The sequence below is a fragment of the Schistocerca cancellata genome, chromosome 8, assembly GCF_023864275.1.
Source record: "Schistocerca cancellata isolate TAMUIC-IGC-003103 chromosome 8, iqSchCanc2.1, whole genome shotgun sequence".
Lineage (NCBI taxonomy): Eukaryota > Metazoa > Arthropoda > Insecta > Orthoptera > Acrididae > Schistocerca > Schistocerca cancellata.
This window is the reverse complement of record NC_064633.1, coordinates 438,635,452-438,650,162: the sequence shown is the minus strand read 5'-3', so window position 1 is coordinate 438,650,162 and position 14,711 is coordinate 438,635,452.

The window sequence follows — 14,711 nt, the reverse complement described above, 5'->3', positions numbered from 1 at the left end:
CCTCGCTCAAAGTCCGTCAACTGCACATACGGTTCACGTCCACGCTGTCGCTGCATGCTACCAGTGTTAAAGACTGCGATGGAGCTCCGTATGCCACGGCAAACTGGCTGACACTGACGGCGGCGGTGCACAAATGCTGCGCAGCTAGCGCCATTCGACGGCCAACACCGCGGTTCCTGGTGTGCCCGCTGTGCCGTGCGTGTGATCATTGCTTGTACAGCCCTCTCGCAGTGTCCGGAGCAAGTATGGTGGGTCTGACACACCGGTGTCAATGTGTTCTTTTTTCCATTTCCAGGAGTGTATTTTTGAAGGTACATTCAGCATCAGTTGTCTGCGAAAAGTGTTGTGAATACAGTAAGTAGCAACGAAGTAATAAATCTAAACGTGTTGTAAGATGCGACACTGCCATCTCTTTGTTTATGGCGTCTGTAGTCTGAACTATGTATCGTACAATGCTATAATTTTCTGGTACATTCAGTGTTACATGTCAATATTGTCTTCAAACTGTGTTGCGAATACAATAAGCAGTAAAATAATTAATTAGTTACAACATCATGATTCATGTGGCAGTTTTCCCGTATGAACAGTGAAAATGTACTAAGTGATGAACTTCTTCCCTTCCACCATTTTGTGGAGGTCATCAGGGAAAAAAGTTTCGTAAAGGTTTGGAATTGATTCTAAAATTTGTTCCAAGTAAGTAAATGCTCTGATTCCCAGATACTGGACTGTTCTTCAAATGGCTCTGAGCACTGTGGGACTTAACTTCTGAGGTCATCAGTCCCTAGAACTTAGAACTACTTAAACCTAACCAACCTAAGGATATCACACATATCCATGCCCGAGGCAGGATTCGAACCTGCGACCGTAGCGGTCGCGCGGCTCCAGACTGTAGCGGACTGTTTCTTCCATCCCCAACGCTGTGATATGTTGTAGGTTCCTGTTGCCTCCCCCCCCCCTCCCTCTCCCCAGCGATGATTTTCAGTTAGGAGTGATGAGTGTAAGAAGCTGGGGTGCAATCATTTGTTATTTAGGTGTATGTGTGGAACACGCTTATATACATAGATCCAGTACATATAATACTGGATGAGTACCCGGCGTTTCTTGGTGTAAAGTTTGTTGCAACTCAGTAAATGCTCTCATTTTCAAATACTGGATAAATAAAATCGTGAGCTACATTTCCTTTTCACCCGCAACGCCATCGCTCTAATAAGTAGTTACCCCACAGTGATTCTTCGCAGACAGTAGGTAATATGTTACCAATAACAATTTGTCCATTATATTTGGACTGTTGAGCTCCGTGGCCGTGGATAATGATATTTCATTGTAAAAATACAGCAAACAGCCACTTTTTAATGCGTTTTATTTATGCTGGTGCTGTATTTTTACAATGAAATATCAATATGTTACCAAGTTTGCTTGAAATCGATCCCATGATTTATGAGGAGATTTGGAAGACACTTATATACATACACACATACATACATACATGCATACATATAGGATGATTCAGCTGCCATTACCGCTGTCACTTTATGCAACTCGTAATGTTATAGTTAGCCTTCGTAAACCACATGCGTGATGTCATATTACCTCTCTCGCTACGTGCAACCTACACTGGAGAGCCAAAGAAACTGATACACCTGTCTAATAACGTGTAGGGCCCCCTGGAGCACGCAGGAGTGCCTGAACACGACGTGGCACAGACTCAACTAATGTCTGAAGTAGTGCTGTATGGAACTGACACTGTGAAACCTACAGTAATCGGCGGAAAGACTTGGACAGTGGAGCAGTATGCACGTGGTCGCGGAGAATAGAAATATTTCGGAGTGCCGACCTGTGCTCTTGTGTGATTTCCGTGGCTTCTGCAGTGAAGACGTAGTGTGTGTTTAGAAGTGGATATATTTCATAACTAATTACGTGCTGTAGGAATCTATCGTCCTTGTTATTCAACTTATATTTTATTTAATTGCTGGACCTTCGACACCAATAAGTGTTTTGCAGAAATATAAACAATTCTCAAAAGTACTTCTACTATCGTACTCATCACTTAAAGTCTTTAAGATAGTACTTGCAGATTTTATTTAATTGCAATCTTTCGCTTATAAATTTATATGTTACTTTCATAATTCGCAATTTCCGAGTGATAGAAACCTTCGACCATTCGATTAATGTGTGTATTCTTATCGTATACTGTAGACTCAATAGTATTTTGCCTGTAATGAGGCAACTACGTATCCCAGTCCCTAGACAACGAAACCAGCCAAAATTTTAATATTTCAACGTTGAGTCTGAGGGAACTTAGTTGAGGGCCACTCCAACACCTCGTCATTATTTGAAAGCCCGCAGCATGGAACCATTATTTAGCAATTCTGGACTTGTGGGGTGTCGCATTGTCCTGCTGGAACTGCCCAAGTCCGATGGACTGAATGGATCCAGGTATCAGACAGGGTGCTTACGTACGTGTTCAAATAGTTCAAATGGCTCTGTGCACTATGGGACTTAACTTCTAAGGTCATCAGTCCCCTATAACTTAGAACTACTTAAACCTAATTAACCTAAGGACATCACACACATCCATGCCCGAGGCAGGATTCAAACCTGCGACCGTAGCGATCACGCGGTTCCAGACTGTAGAGCCTAGAACCACTCTGGCATCCCGGCCGGCTTACGTACGTGTCACCAGTCAGAATCGCATCTACACGTAATGTGTCTCCACTCCAACTGCACACGCCACACACCATTACAGAGCCTCCATCAGCTTGCTGACATGCAGGGTCCGCGCATTCATGAGGTTGTCTCCATAGCCGTACACGTTTATCCACTCTATACCATTTGAAACGAGACTCGTCCGACCAGGCAATATATTTCCAGTCATCAACAGTCCAATGTCGATATTGACGGGCCCAGACGAGGTGTAAATCTTTGTGTCATGCATTTATCAAGGATACACGAGTCTGCCTTCGGCTCTGAAAGCCCATATCAATGATGTTTCGTTGAATGGTTGGCACGCTGACACTATTTGATGGTCCACCACTGAAATCTTCAGCTGTTTGCGGAAGGGGTGCACTTCTGTCACGTTGAACGATTCTCTTCAGTTGTCGTAGTCCCGTTCTTGCACCGGTCCATGTGGCCGAGCGGTTCTAGGTGCTTAAGTCCGGAACCGCGCTGCTGCTACGGTCGCAGGTTCGACCCCTGCCTCGGGCATGGATGTGTGTGATGTCCTTAGGTTAGTTAGGTTTAAGTAGTTCTAAGTTTAGGGCGCTGATGATCTCAGATGTTAAGTCCCATAGTGCTTAGAGCCATTTTGAACCCATTCTTGCGATGTCTTTTCCCCGCCGCAGTGACGTCGGAGAGTTGACGTTTTACCGGATTTCTGATATTCATGCTATACTCGTCCCATCGCTCATACGCCGACTATAACTCCACGTTCGAACTCACTTAAACCTTGATCATCTGCCATTGTAGCAGCATTAATCAATCTGACAACTGCGCCAGACACTTATTGTCTTACATAGGCATTGCCGACCGCAGCGCCGTATTCTGCCCGTTTACATTTTTCTGCATCTGAATACGCATGCCTATACCAGTTTCTTTTGCGCTTCAGTGCATTAGTCCTGCAGAAAAAATGAGCAGAACCTTTTTGTAGGAAATTTAATGTAGTTAAATTTTGCACTAGCATATATTTTCCCTGGAGGACACGATTTTCTAGCTATTCAGTAAAAACGTGCAAAAGTGACATTCAGACGCACCTCCACCCCATACACATCCCTCACCAGTCAGGATTTCTAATATGTCGTCCGTGGCACTCTCTGCTACCACTGTACAAAAATTTCCGGCTACACAAACTGTTCTCGATATTGTTTGGGCTATTACGCTACCAGCACAGTCGGCTAATAACTTAACATTAAACGTGCATGTGAGGATAATGAACGAAGAATGACTTTTTTAAAGTTACGCTAAAACTAATTAAGTTGACAATTCGATCTAAACTTAACCCTTACAAGCACAGTTGTAAGTCAAAAGGCTGACGAATACAACGATGTATTCATGTCGTTAAAAATCACAAAAGTGTTAGGTAAAATTCACGTGAACATCTGTTTAACAATTTGTAAGTTCTCCACTAAGCCGGTGCCGTAAGAAGGGTGGTAAAGGATGGGGCAGAGTGTGGGAGTGAAGTGAGTTTGAAGCACACTTTTGCACGTTTTCCTTGAATAACTTGAAAGCTGCTGCCTCCAGGGGAGACATATCCTGCTACAAATTTAAGTACATTAAATTTCCTACAAAAAGATCTTTCATTTTCTTCTTTAAGGCTAACAGTTTGCGCATAGCGAGCGAGAGAATATAAAATGGTTTATGAAGACGGGCTATAAGATTGCGGCTTGCATAAAACAACAGCTTTAGGGGCAGCTGAATCGCCATGTATATAGAATACGTACATTCATTTTCATAATACATGTGGAGTAGCTGAGTACCCAGCACTGCCTGGGTAGGTCGTCTATTAGTCCACCTCCTACTTTCCCCCTCTCTCTGTCCACCTCCTCCTCCTACCCGGTTCTTCTTCTCCTCTTCCCTATCTCTGCGCATCTCCTCCTCCCCTCCCTAAACGTCTCCATCTCCTCCTTCCCTCTCACTGTCTGTCCAGCTCCTCCTCTCGCCTTCTTTCTATACGTTAACACTCTCATCCTATAAGAGGACGCCGGTTGTTCTTAGCTCCGTAGTATATCTTTCCAGATCATAACTAAAATTTGTACCAAAGTTGGTTACAGTTGCTCCATGGGTTTAGAACGAGCCTTTTATCCGTTGCTTTACCGGTGTACGCAAATGTCAAACGAATATGTACGCATGTTTCACCCGTCCCTAATAAATTTCACCCTGCAGTTTCATTTTCACCCAGCTCAATGTTTACGTCTTTGTCTCTCCTGAGCTATGTGTCGAACATTAATAAATTGTTTTAGGTATATTCAGTAGAATATGTAGATACTATCTGCGAAATGTTTTGAGAACAGAGTCAATAGTAATAAATTAATAAATTAAAACGTCATAGACAATGCTGCAGTAATTCACGCATATCAGTATTTGACGTCATACCTACTGGATTATGTGTCGTATAATGATATATTTTTGTTGGTACATTCAGCGACAAATGTGCTTATTGTTAGCAGTAAATAACTAATAAACTAAAACATCATGCTGCATGCGGAAATTTTGTTGAATGAACCGCGAAAATGTAGTAAGCAATAAACCCTTTTCCTTTCACTATTATTTAGGGGTTGACAGCTGGAAAAAGTTTCGTAGGTATTTGCAATAATGTATAAAGTTTATTCCAAGTCATTAAGTGCTCTCATTATCAAATACTGGACGACTAAAGTATCCCTATTTGTGCTTCACCCTCTCAACCTGTTAGAATAAATGGTGTGCTTCCGTTGCTAACTGTTTTAAACGGAGCCATGTTATGCTGAGGTCAAAGAGGACTCATTACTCGTGTGTCAGCTTGATAGCGACTCTTCGTGGAAGCTTAATCTTTAACTTATACACTGAACTGTACTGTTTGAGACTTGGCATTGTTGTTTTCGCAACTAGCCGTTAATGCCTACGTGCTAATGTACCATTGTGTAGGTTGAAATATGTGTACCATGAATATTGAATAGCAGGCATACGCTCTGTCACGTTGAGGTTTTAGTGAGAGCTGGCCAAGATGGTCGTGCTTTCTGTTAAGGGTTTATCATTCCACAGTTAGTTGTGTGAAGTTTACTAATGAGTCAGCTACTTGGAAGTTCATGTGCAGCAAAATTTCGTAAGGATACACCTTTTAAAGCAAGCATGATTGAATTTCCATGCGACGGCATGAGTATTTATACTTGTTTATTTTGTTTTAGAGCTCTGAGCTGTTACTTGTGTGTGATAAGTTGGCATGGGACCTGCGTGGAACAGTGGACTTTGTACCAGATTCTGTTCCTGAATACAACGTTGTATTCGTCAGACGACATTTGTAGTCGCTGGTGTTGTAAACAAAATGTCATGAAACAAATTACGTTTTTCAGATGTTGAAAGTTTGCTGGTATTACAAATAATTTTAAAATAGAATTTTTATGTTCGGAATATGTGTTAATTGTAATTTTCCTCTAACAGACTACTGTGACAATTTATTTTTAATGGCTTGGTTGTATCTAATTTGCCAAATGTTGCACACTTTAGTAAAACCTGACCGGGGTTAGTTTAAGTAATTTATGCCATCTGCAGTGCACTAATTTTCTAGAATATTACGAAGGGAGACGTATCATCCATTAAGTCAAATAATTAAGTAATACGTGTTTGTTTCGTTTGTTTGTTGAAGATTTTCGTGGGCCTTTTGTCCTATCTAAGCTGTTTAATTACATGAACTATCCTCCCCTTTAAACACCCATGGCTTCCAACCGTGTTAAAGTTGTTTAAGTTGGTAGAGCTGGATTTTTATTTGTGATAAAATAGTAGGGGCTAGAGGCCGTCGCCGTCTTGAATATTTTAATTATAACATTTCAGCTCTCATGGTTTTGTTCTGTGCTCAAAGGACCAACGTGTGTTGTATATGGAACTGTCGTTAGCAAATAAAGCTATTTAGTGATATTTGATGAGCCCAGCCCAGTGGATTTCCACAACTAGACGCTTGTACGAGTATCCTACATGTATGTACCACTGAAAAGGTCGTTCATGTAAAGTATTTTGTAATTATTTAATTATAAATTGCCTAAAAGTGGAGATTGCATTCTTAGCTAAGACATAAAAGAGAACTAGCTAATATAAAGGGGTTCAGTCACACCCGCTGTACCTACCTGGTACAGAGTGCTATCACTGAATTGATTAGTATGCAGACACTTGGCATTTGCTGTACGATGATCACTAATAGCGACTGACTATAAAGGCGGGGCACCGATGTTCTGTCTCGGCTGACAATAGCTGCAGGCCGCAATTCTTGCTGACGATGGACTGAAACTGTCAGAAGCAGGTGAACTGCAGAAATACAACTGGTTGAGTGTGTGCCCGATCGATGGAATGATGTCCATCTGCGCTCTATTTTGCGGAAGAGGAAAGTCGCTTAAGGAATCATCGTCATTTGTGTCGGCCGACATTACTACAGGCACATGAAGGGATAGGTCTTGTGCTGAAAACATAAATTGGTTCCAGGGTATGAGCGCCACCTAAGTGCGACATCTCGGAACTTTGAAGTGCCTGGGGTGAAGTGTACCTGTTTGATGGGTCCCCCTGCAGATATCATCACAGGATACCACGCGACTGCGTACACAGCAGGTTTACTCCACTAAGCACGTTAAAAAGTTGTTGAGTGCAGTGGTTGTGCAGAGATGAAGAAGATAGCAGAGAATAGAACAGATTGGATAGCTGCACGAAATCAGTCTTCTGACTGAAAACCACAACAAAAGCTGTAGTTGGCTGGAAGGATTCGTAGTTGTCTAGTAACTCATGTGTGTGCTGAATGAATCAGGGTGTACACAGTAGCGAAACCTTGTGACACGCTAAAATAGTGTACCGCACCCAAGTTGTAAACAGTGCCTTTTTAATATGGATATAAACTTTTTTGGCCTTACTGTTACCTTTCACATTTTCCTGACGCCCTCCACAGTAATGTAAGCTGTAAGATATGTTAGACGGGATCAATACAACATTTGGTAAAGAAGAGGACATGAGTGTGATGAAAGGGCAGAGAGCTGACATAAATACAGAGCAATAATAAAAGGAATAAAATTATATGAACATTAATATTACAAGTAATAGGCGAATCAAGGACGCTATCTTTCAAAGAGATGGAGATGAGCGTACGGCATCGTTGGCCGGGTGGCCCCTATTTGGGGAAGTTCGGTCGCCAAACGCAAATCTTATTTCATTCGACGCCACATTGGGTGACTTGCGCGCCGGTGATGAGAATTAAATGATGATAAGGACAACACAATACCCAGTCCCCGAACGGAGAAAATCTCCAACCCCACCGGGAATCGGAGCCGGGCCCGCTGGTATGGGAGGCGAGCACGGTACCACCCAGCTAAGCAAGCGGACATCTTTCGAAGCAATTTCCAATCATACACTCTGAAACTGGGTGTCATACCCTGACAAGGGTTCAGAAATGAAGAATAGCAGAGATGACTAAAGTAATTAGATGTTGCAGAGTAATTAGCTGCTGCAGTTTATACTGGCTCTAAGTGATCCAATTATCCTTCCCTGAGAGGCAAAGAAATTGTCTATGTGATGTCCTCCTGCTTAGCTTGGTGGTAACGTACTCGCCTCCCGTGCAAGCGGGCCCGGGTTCGTTTCCCGGACGGGTTGGAGATATTCTCCGCTCGTGGGCTGGATGTTGTGTTGTCCTCGTCATCATTTCATCCTCATCACCGACGCGCAAGTCGCCCATTGAGACGTCGACTGAAATAAGATTTGCCCTTGGCAGACGAACTTTCCCGGATGGGGCCTCTCGACCAACGATGCCATACACTCATTTCATTTTTTTTTGTCTACCTGATTTAAAAAAAAGCGTTAATAAAAGTCTTCCCTCGAGTAAAACTACATTCAAACACTTCAATAACCATCTTTTCCTGTTTAAAATATTCTGTATCTATTTTTTTCTCTTAATTTATTAGCTTATAAAAATAAAATGTTTCATTGACTAAAAAATGATGTTAGTGGCTTCAGTAAATGAGCTCTTAACTTCCAAATATTATTAATTCCATGCAGATAATTATGACATACTTTAAACCTTTTGTAGGGTCACCCCACTCCTGGGATGGGATCCCGTACTGTTTCATCAGCATGGAGGCCCGTCCGCCCCTGGTAGCTGAGTGGTCAGCGCGACGGAATATGATACCTAACGGCCCAGGTTCGATTCCCGGCTGGGTCGGAGCTTTTCTCCGCTCAGGCACTTGGTGTTGTGTTGTCCTTATCATCATTTCTTCCCCATCGACACACAAGTCGCCGAAGGGGCGTCAACTCGAAAGACTTGCACCAGGCGAAGGTTCTGCCCGACGGGAGGCCCTAGCCACACGTAATTTCCAGGATGGAGGCCGAGGAACCGGTGTAGCGTCATCGGCTACAATAAGACAAGATGCAATATTACTTCTTTTACTCCTCAGAATACATATTGTCACCTTATATTCTGCATCTGAGGGTGGCTTCATAAGATGAAGTGGAATCCGCTGAATCCGGAGGCAGACTCAGGGCTGCCAAAGATCATTGCGTCGGCCCCGAGTGCTGGCCTGTTACTCTGAGTGTGGCGGGTTGCCCACTCGTTGGTTCAGAAGGCTCTTGTCGGCTGGTCTGCTACAGATGAGGTTGTGACCGCGTCGCGTGTGTGCTTGGCTCACACCCCTGAGAGTACTCTGTCTCTCTCAGATCACTGGCCATGTTGTTCTTTGAGATGGACCGTGATATCGGATGCAGTGATGTCGTGTTGAATGCTGATCCTGGCCCGCCAGTTCGGTAGACCATCTGACCCAAATTATACCAAAGTTGGTGCTTGGAAATGGAGCAGTGTCGGAAGTGGCGGCTTCAGTACTTGACGCTGGTTCGTAGTCATCCATAGCTACAGACTGTGAGGTATCACATCAGCCACTAATAGTACGACAAATCTTATACGAACATTCTTACACAAGATTCCAGTATAAAAATCAGATAATTGAGTGCTAACAACAAGAACACCATAAATCGTTCTGATCGACTTCTTTTGTGCTGGCGGAGTGGAGTATTTATGACGTAGAGAACCGACATTTCTGTATGACATCATTTGTAATGACCAAATCCGATTCACCCGTTATGAGTCATCAATGGCCTTCAGTTCTGCTGTATTAGTTTAATCAATTTGTTTCAGTATCATGACAGCTTCGCCGAATAGCGGATAGATATTGCTGCATCCTACCTAGAGTTTCTTACATAATGTTACGGGAGTAACTGAAGGAGGTTGGTCTGTACTTGTCTTACACTTTCCCGCTGAGCTCGCTCGCATTCACACTCTGCTTTAGCAGCACTGTCATCGATAGTATTTACATAGCTATCGCGCAAAGAAGGCACGATTGTGTCTTGCCGATGGCATCTCTTTGGATTTGCTGCCGTGTGTCGAGACAACATTTCGTTGTGCAACCTATTATAAGCTTCTCGCAGTGAAATCTGCGCTAAATTTTGAGCTTCTGTAAAAGATCGCCAATGTTGGGGGTTCTGTGTTCGATTAAATTTGGCATGCTATTTCATCTGTTGCTGCAATAGTGCTCTGACCTGTTTTGTGTGATGTTTGTTAATTTACTTGGTATAAATCTGTCAGTTGCTGTCAATACTGTTTCTGTAAATTCAAGCGAAATGTGATCTACACTTAAACTGTTAAACTGAAAGGAGTGGAGATAGTCTCTCACGAAGGCGTCAACCGAATTTTTATCTTCTTCTCTTAACAGATATATTGTTCGTTTATTTTCGGTGGATTTGGTAGTTAAGTATTCAGGCTCGTACGACAATCCAGACTTCAGTAATCCCTATATCCGTTATGACACTCGTTATTACCTCACGATTATTTACTGAAAAGAGGACTAATGGGTTGTCACAAGAGTTTATTATTCAAGTGAGCTCATGAACTAACTGCTCAAAATAATTTTCAGAGAATGCGTTTAGCACAATTTTGGATGATGTTTGATGTCTGGATGTAAACATAAATTTACACCAACATATCGAGGGTACATTTAAGTCCCACCAGCAATAATTGTATGAGTCGGATATGCGTTTGAAATTAGACTCAAGTTTTCTTCGAACCTTCCAGCAATTTGTCATCTGTGTTGAAAGGTCGGTAAGAGGATCCTATTATTATTTTATTCCAGTTACAAAGAGCTCTACCCATACTAACTCACAAGAACTATCTACTTCAATTTCGCTACAAGATAAACTAGTTATAACAGCAAGAAACATACCACCGCCATCTGTATTTAGAGTATCTTTCTGAACACCACTAGATCCTTCGCAAAAATTCAGGTGAACTTATCTCCGGCTTTAGCCAGCTTTCAGTGCCTATAAATACTTGAGCATCTGTGCTTTCTGTTAGCGCTTCAAGCTCTGGTACTCTTCGAACACGGCGACGACAATTAACAGGTGTTATACCGATGGTCCCTAAAGCTACGTTCTCCGCGTGTCCGACCTGCACCTTTGAGACTAGAGCGCCTTCTGTGTTTCCCCGAGGTCCTCTAAGATAAGAAACCGCCCAATCGACCCCACACAGCGCCCGCTAGCCGCGTAGCTGCCTCTTGCGTGTAGTGGACTCCTGACCTATTTAGAGGAACACTAAATCCCACCAACATATGGGACAAGTAGAGGAACCTACAGCCTACACGGTCGCAGAAACGTCTGAGCCTCCGATTCAGATCCTTCACTCAGCTCTTTACCAGAGATCTGCATTCGATCTTGTCGACTATGCTGGAAATGGTGAGCTCTGGTTTCATCACGAAGGCAAAACTGGTAACCTTTACCCACTTCACGTAGCCGCTCGAAACCAGAGAGAATCTCTTCCGATTCAAAGCGACACACATAATTGTTACCGACATGACCCACAACCTGCAGTTGACTACATCTGGAATGACTCCATGTGGTATGCACACGGAGTGTACATTGGCTTTCTTCCCATCCTTGGCAGTCATGGCCCTCAGGGGCCCCATGATGCGCCTTGTATAGGAGCTCCCAGCTACAATAATCGCGCCCTATGTGACTGCACCTATCTTGAAGGCTGAGAGGTTTCCTCTGAAACTGGACAAGCGACTGCATCTGGCTGAGGGATATTGTCAACTTCTTACCAAAAAAATTAAGTCATTATTGTTGTTATTATTATGATTATTACCTCTATCCCCCTTGGAAAAGCCGGGAAACCTATTCCTTCAACGTGAATCGGTGAACTAGATCTTTATCGAGCCCCCCCTTCCACCCCCCCCCCTCCCCGTAACACCCACCATGAACGATTTCCCCTTGGACTAAAATTACTGTCTCCTTTACTTCTAATTCATAGCTTTACAAATGTTTTAATACTGGCTGTCACAACCGTTCCATTTTCACGAAAGACTTACACATATCCATACGAAATTCAAGTGTAGTATTCTTTAGGGACACCCTTACATTCCGTTTATATCTATTAAGGTTTTCACAAACGTTACATTTCTCCGTCTCAAATTCATGTCCTTGGCATTAAACCTTACCCTGTAAACAACATTTTCTGATTGTTGCTCTCAAATATGAGTTTCCACATTTTCTATCGAAATGTCATTTTTCTTAAATCAGTTTGCAATTGTTGTTTTAAGGCTCGAATATTACTCTCCTGTTAAGCAAATCTACTTCTCATATTACTATCCAGCTGATAAAATATACTATTTAAATCAATCCGAATTTTCTGTAAAAATATTTTTAGCAATTCATCTCTACCCTTTCCATTTTGAAAAGTTAGTCTGTAAAATGCTTCTCATTTATTTGTCTATATCACCTCTAGACATTCCTAAAACCTCAAGTTTAAAAGTCTCACATTTAGTAAGCTTAAAACACTGCCCTGACTCGCAGCAATAAACTGCAGTGCTCGACCAATCGATGACTATCAATCAACCTCCGATTCTTTAAATAAGCGAACTCCAATATATAAAACTGCTTCCAACTTCTGATTACCCTACAAATGAGTTAATGAGTGAAATATTTGACGTTAAGCATATGTTTCAGGCAACAAGCGCTTGTATCTTAGGAGTACACCAACCAACAGCCCCTAGAGGAAGGGCTGGGAAAAAGTTCTTAACATCATTCGTTACCAAGTACCTTTTAATACAATTTATTAATCAACAATAATTTCTTTTCCTCAACAGCAACAAGATACAAGGTTTAAATAACAAAAAAGAACAATTTAAATATTTAACTCGAGCTTTCACCCTTAAAAAAAGACATTAAACAATACCAGAAGCGAAACAGTTTAGAAACTCTTGAAACTTTTTTAATTACAGTTCATCAGAATACTGAATATTAATGACATACATTGAAAGTCATGCCGAGGTACACTAAAATCACAAAATTACAGTAGAATAACAGAGCAGACCTACGTCAGGTCAGGGCACAAACCTGCTGGATGGCACAACAAACCCCAGAAGTGGACCTTGGAACCGAGCCCCCTCCCCGGTGACAACCAGCCGAGAGAGGTTAGGTAGTGCTTACAACATGTACAGCAAAGCTCTCCTGAGCAGTGAACAGGTTAAATAAAATCCAAAACTTTCGCCCAGCTCAGAACAAGGGAAAAAAAGAGAATCTAACAAAGCGCCACAAAATGTTTATTCGTCTCGCGATACTAGTTAAAGTTAACAGGTTCGAACAGGGCACACACCTAAAGCCGGAATTGCTACAGACCAAGAGTAAAAAAAAAATTAGTTTCTTAAGTGTAGAATAAATATCACCACAATCTTAATAAATGCAGACACAGCCTTCAGATTACTAGCCTCAACTCTATGTATACAAATGTAGCTTAATGGTTAAATCAGAGATTCTCAAGAACTTTAGTTGTTCTCGTGGAATTGTTCTTAGCACAGCTTTGCATATAGTTTAAGAGAGGCAAGCATCAAATAAAATATACCATTTACTTACACTAAAGCTTGTTGCGGTGTGCCATCCCTGCCACAAACTTTTTTTCATAAGTGATGGAATAAAGACTGAAAACAAGTTAAAGAGACTGTCAAAGACAGTAATGACAAACAGACATTGAAATATAAGTGTGGTGAAAATATTACGTCACTGAAAGAACCAACGTGTTTATATGTAATTGAAATAAAATCACTGACTGTGTAAAATTATTATTATCATTGTTCTTGTTCATTTGATGAAGGAGGACACTTTCGTTTGTCTTGTTTCACGGAAATAGGTCTCAATCGCCGCCATTGGTGACGAAATCTGTAAAAACGCCGCCTGTCTGCTCTCGTCTCAGAATGTAAGTGTAATTCTGCGGAATATAGATTCTAAGATTCATATGTTACCTTTCATTTATCCAAAAAGTCATTTTCCGCTTCCCTATCCCATCATATCAGTTGATTATCGGATTGGCCGTTTGCTTGCAGTATTGCTTAGTCAATGGCGGTTAGACGCCTTTGAACTAACAATAAATATAAATTCATATTACACGGTCGTAATAACCTTGAGAGCTGAACATAAATTAGCATCACTAGACATAGTCAACCTGTACACGAACATCCCTGTAAAAGAGACTATTAACATTATGAGAAACAATCTGCTTAAATATAAGAAAATTAGTGTTGCAGAGATCTGTGAACTCATAGAAATACTTTCACTTATTCTAGACCATAATTACTTTAGCTTCAACAACAAACTGTACCAACAACATGATGGTTTGGCAATGGGAAGTAGCTTAGCTGGGATATTGGCTGACATTTACATCAACCATATAGAACAAAATTTCTTTTCTGCCAACCAGCACATCTCAAACAAAATAATATACTACAGAAGATATGTTGATGATACAATACTGCTTTTTGATGGTACAAGCAATGAAATAGATACATTAGCAGCAGATCTTAGCAAAATGCACAAAAATATTAAATTCACAGTTGAACATGAAACTAATAAAAGCATTAACTTTCTTGACCTGAACATTTGCAATACTAACAATAAACATCAATTCAGTATTTACAGAAAACCTACCACCACAGATGTCAGTATTAGCAACTCATCTTGCC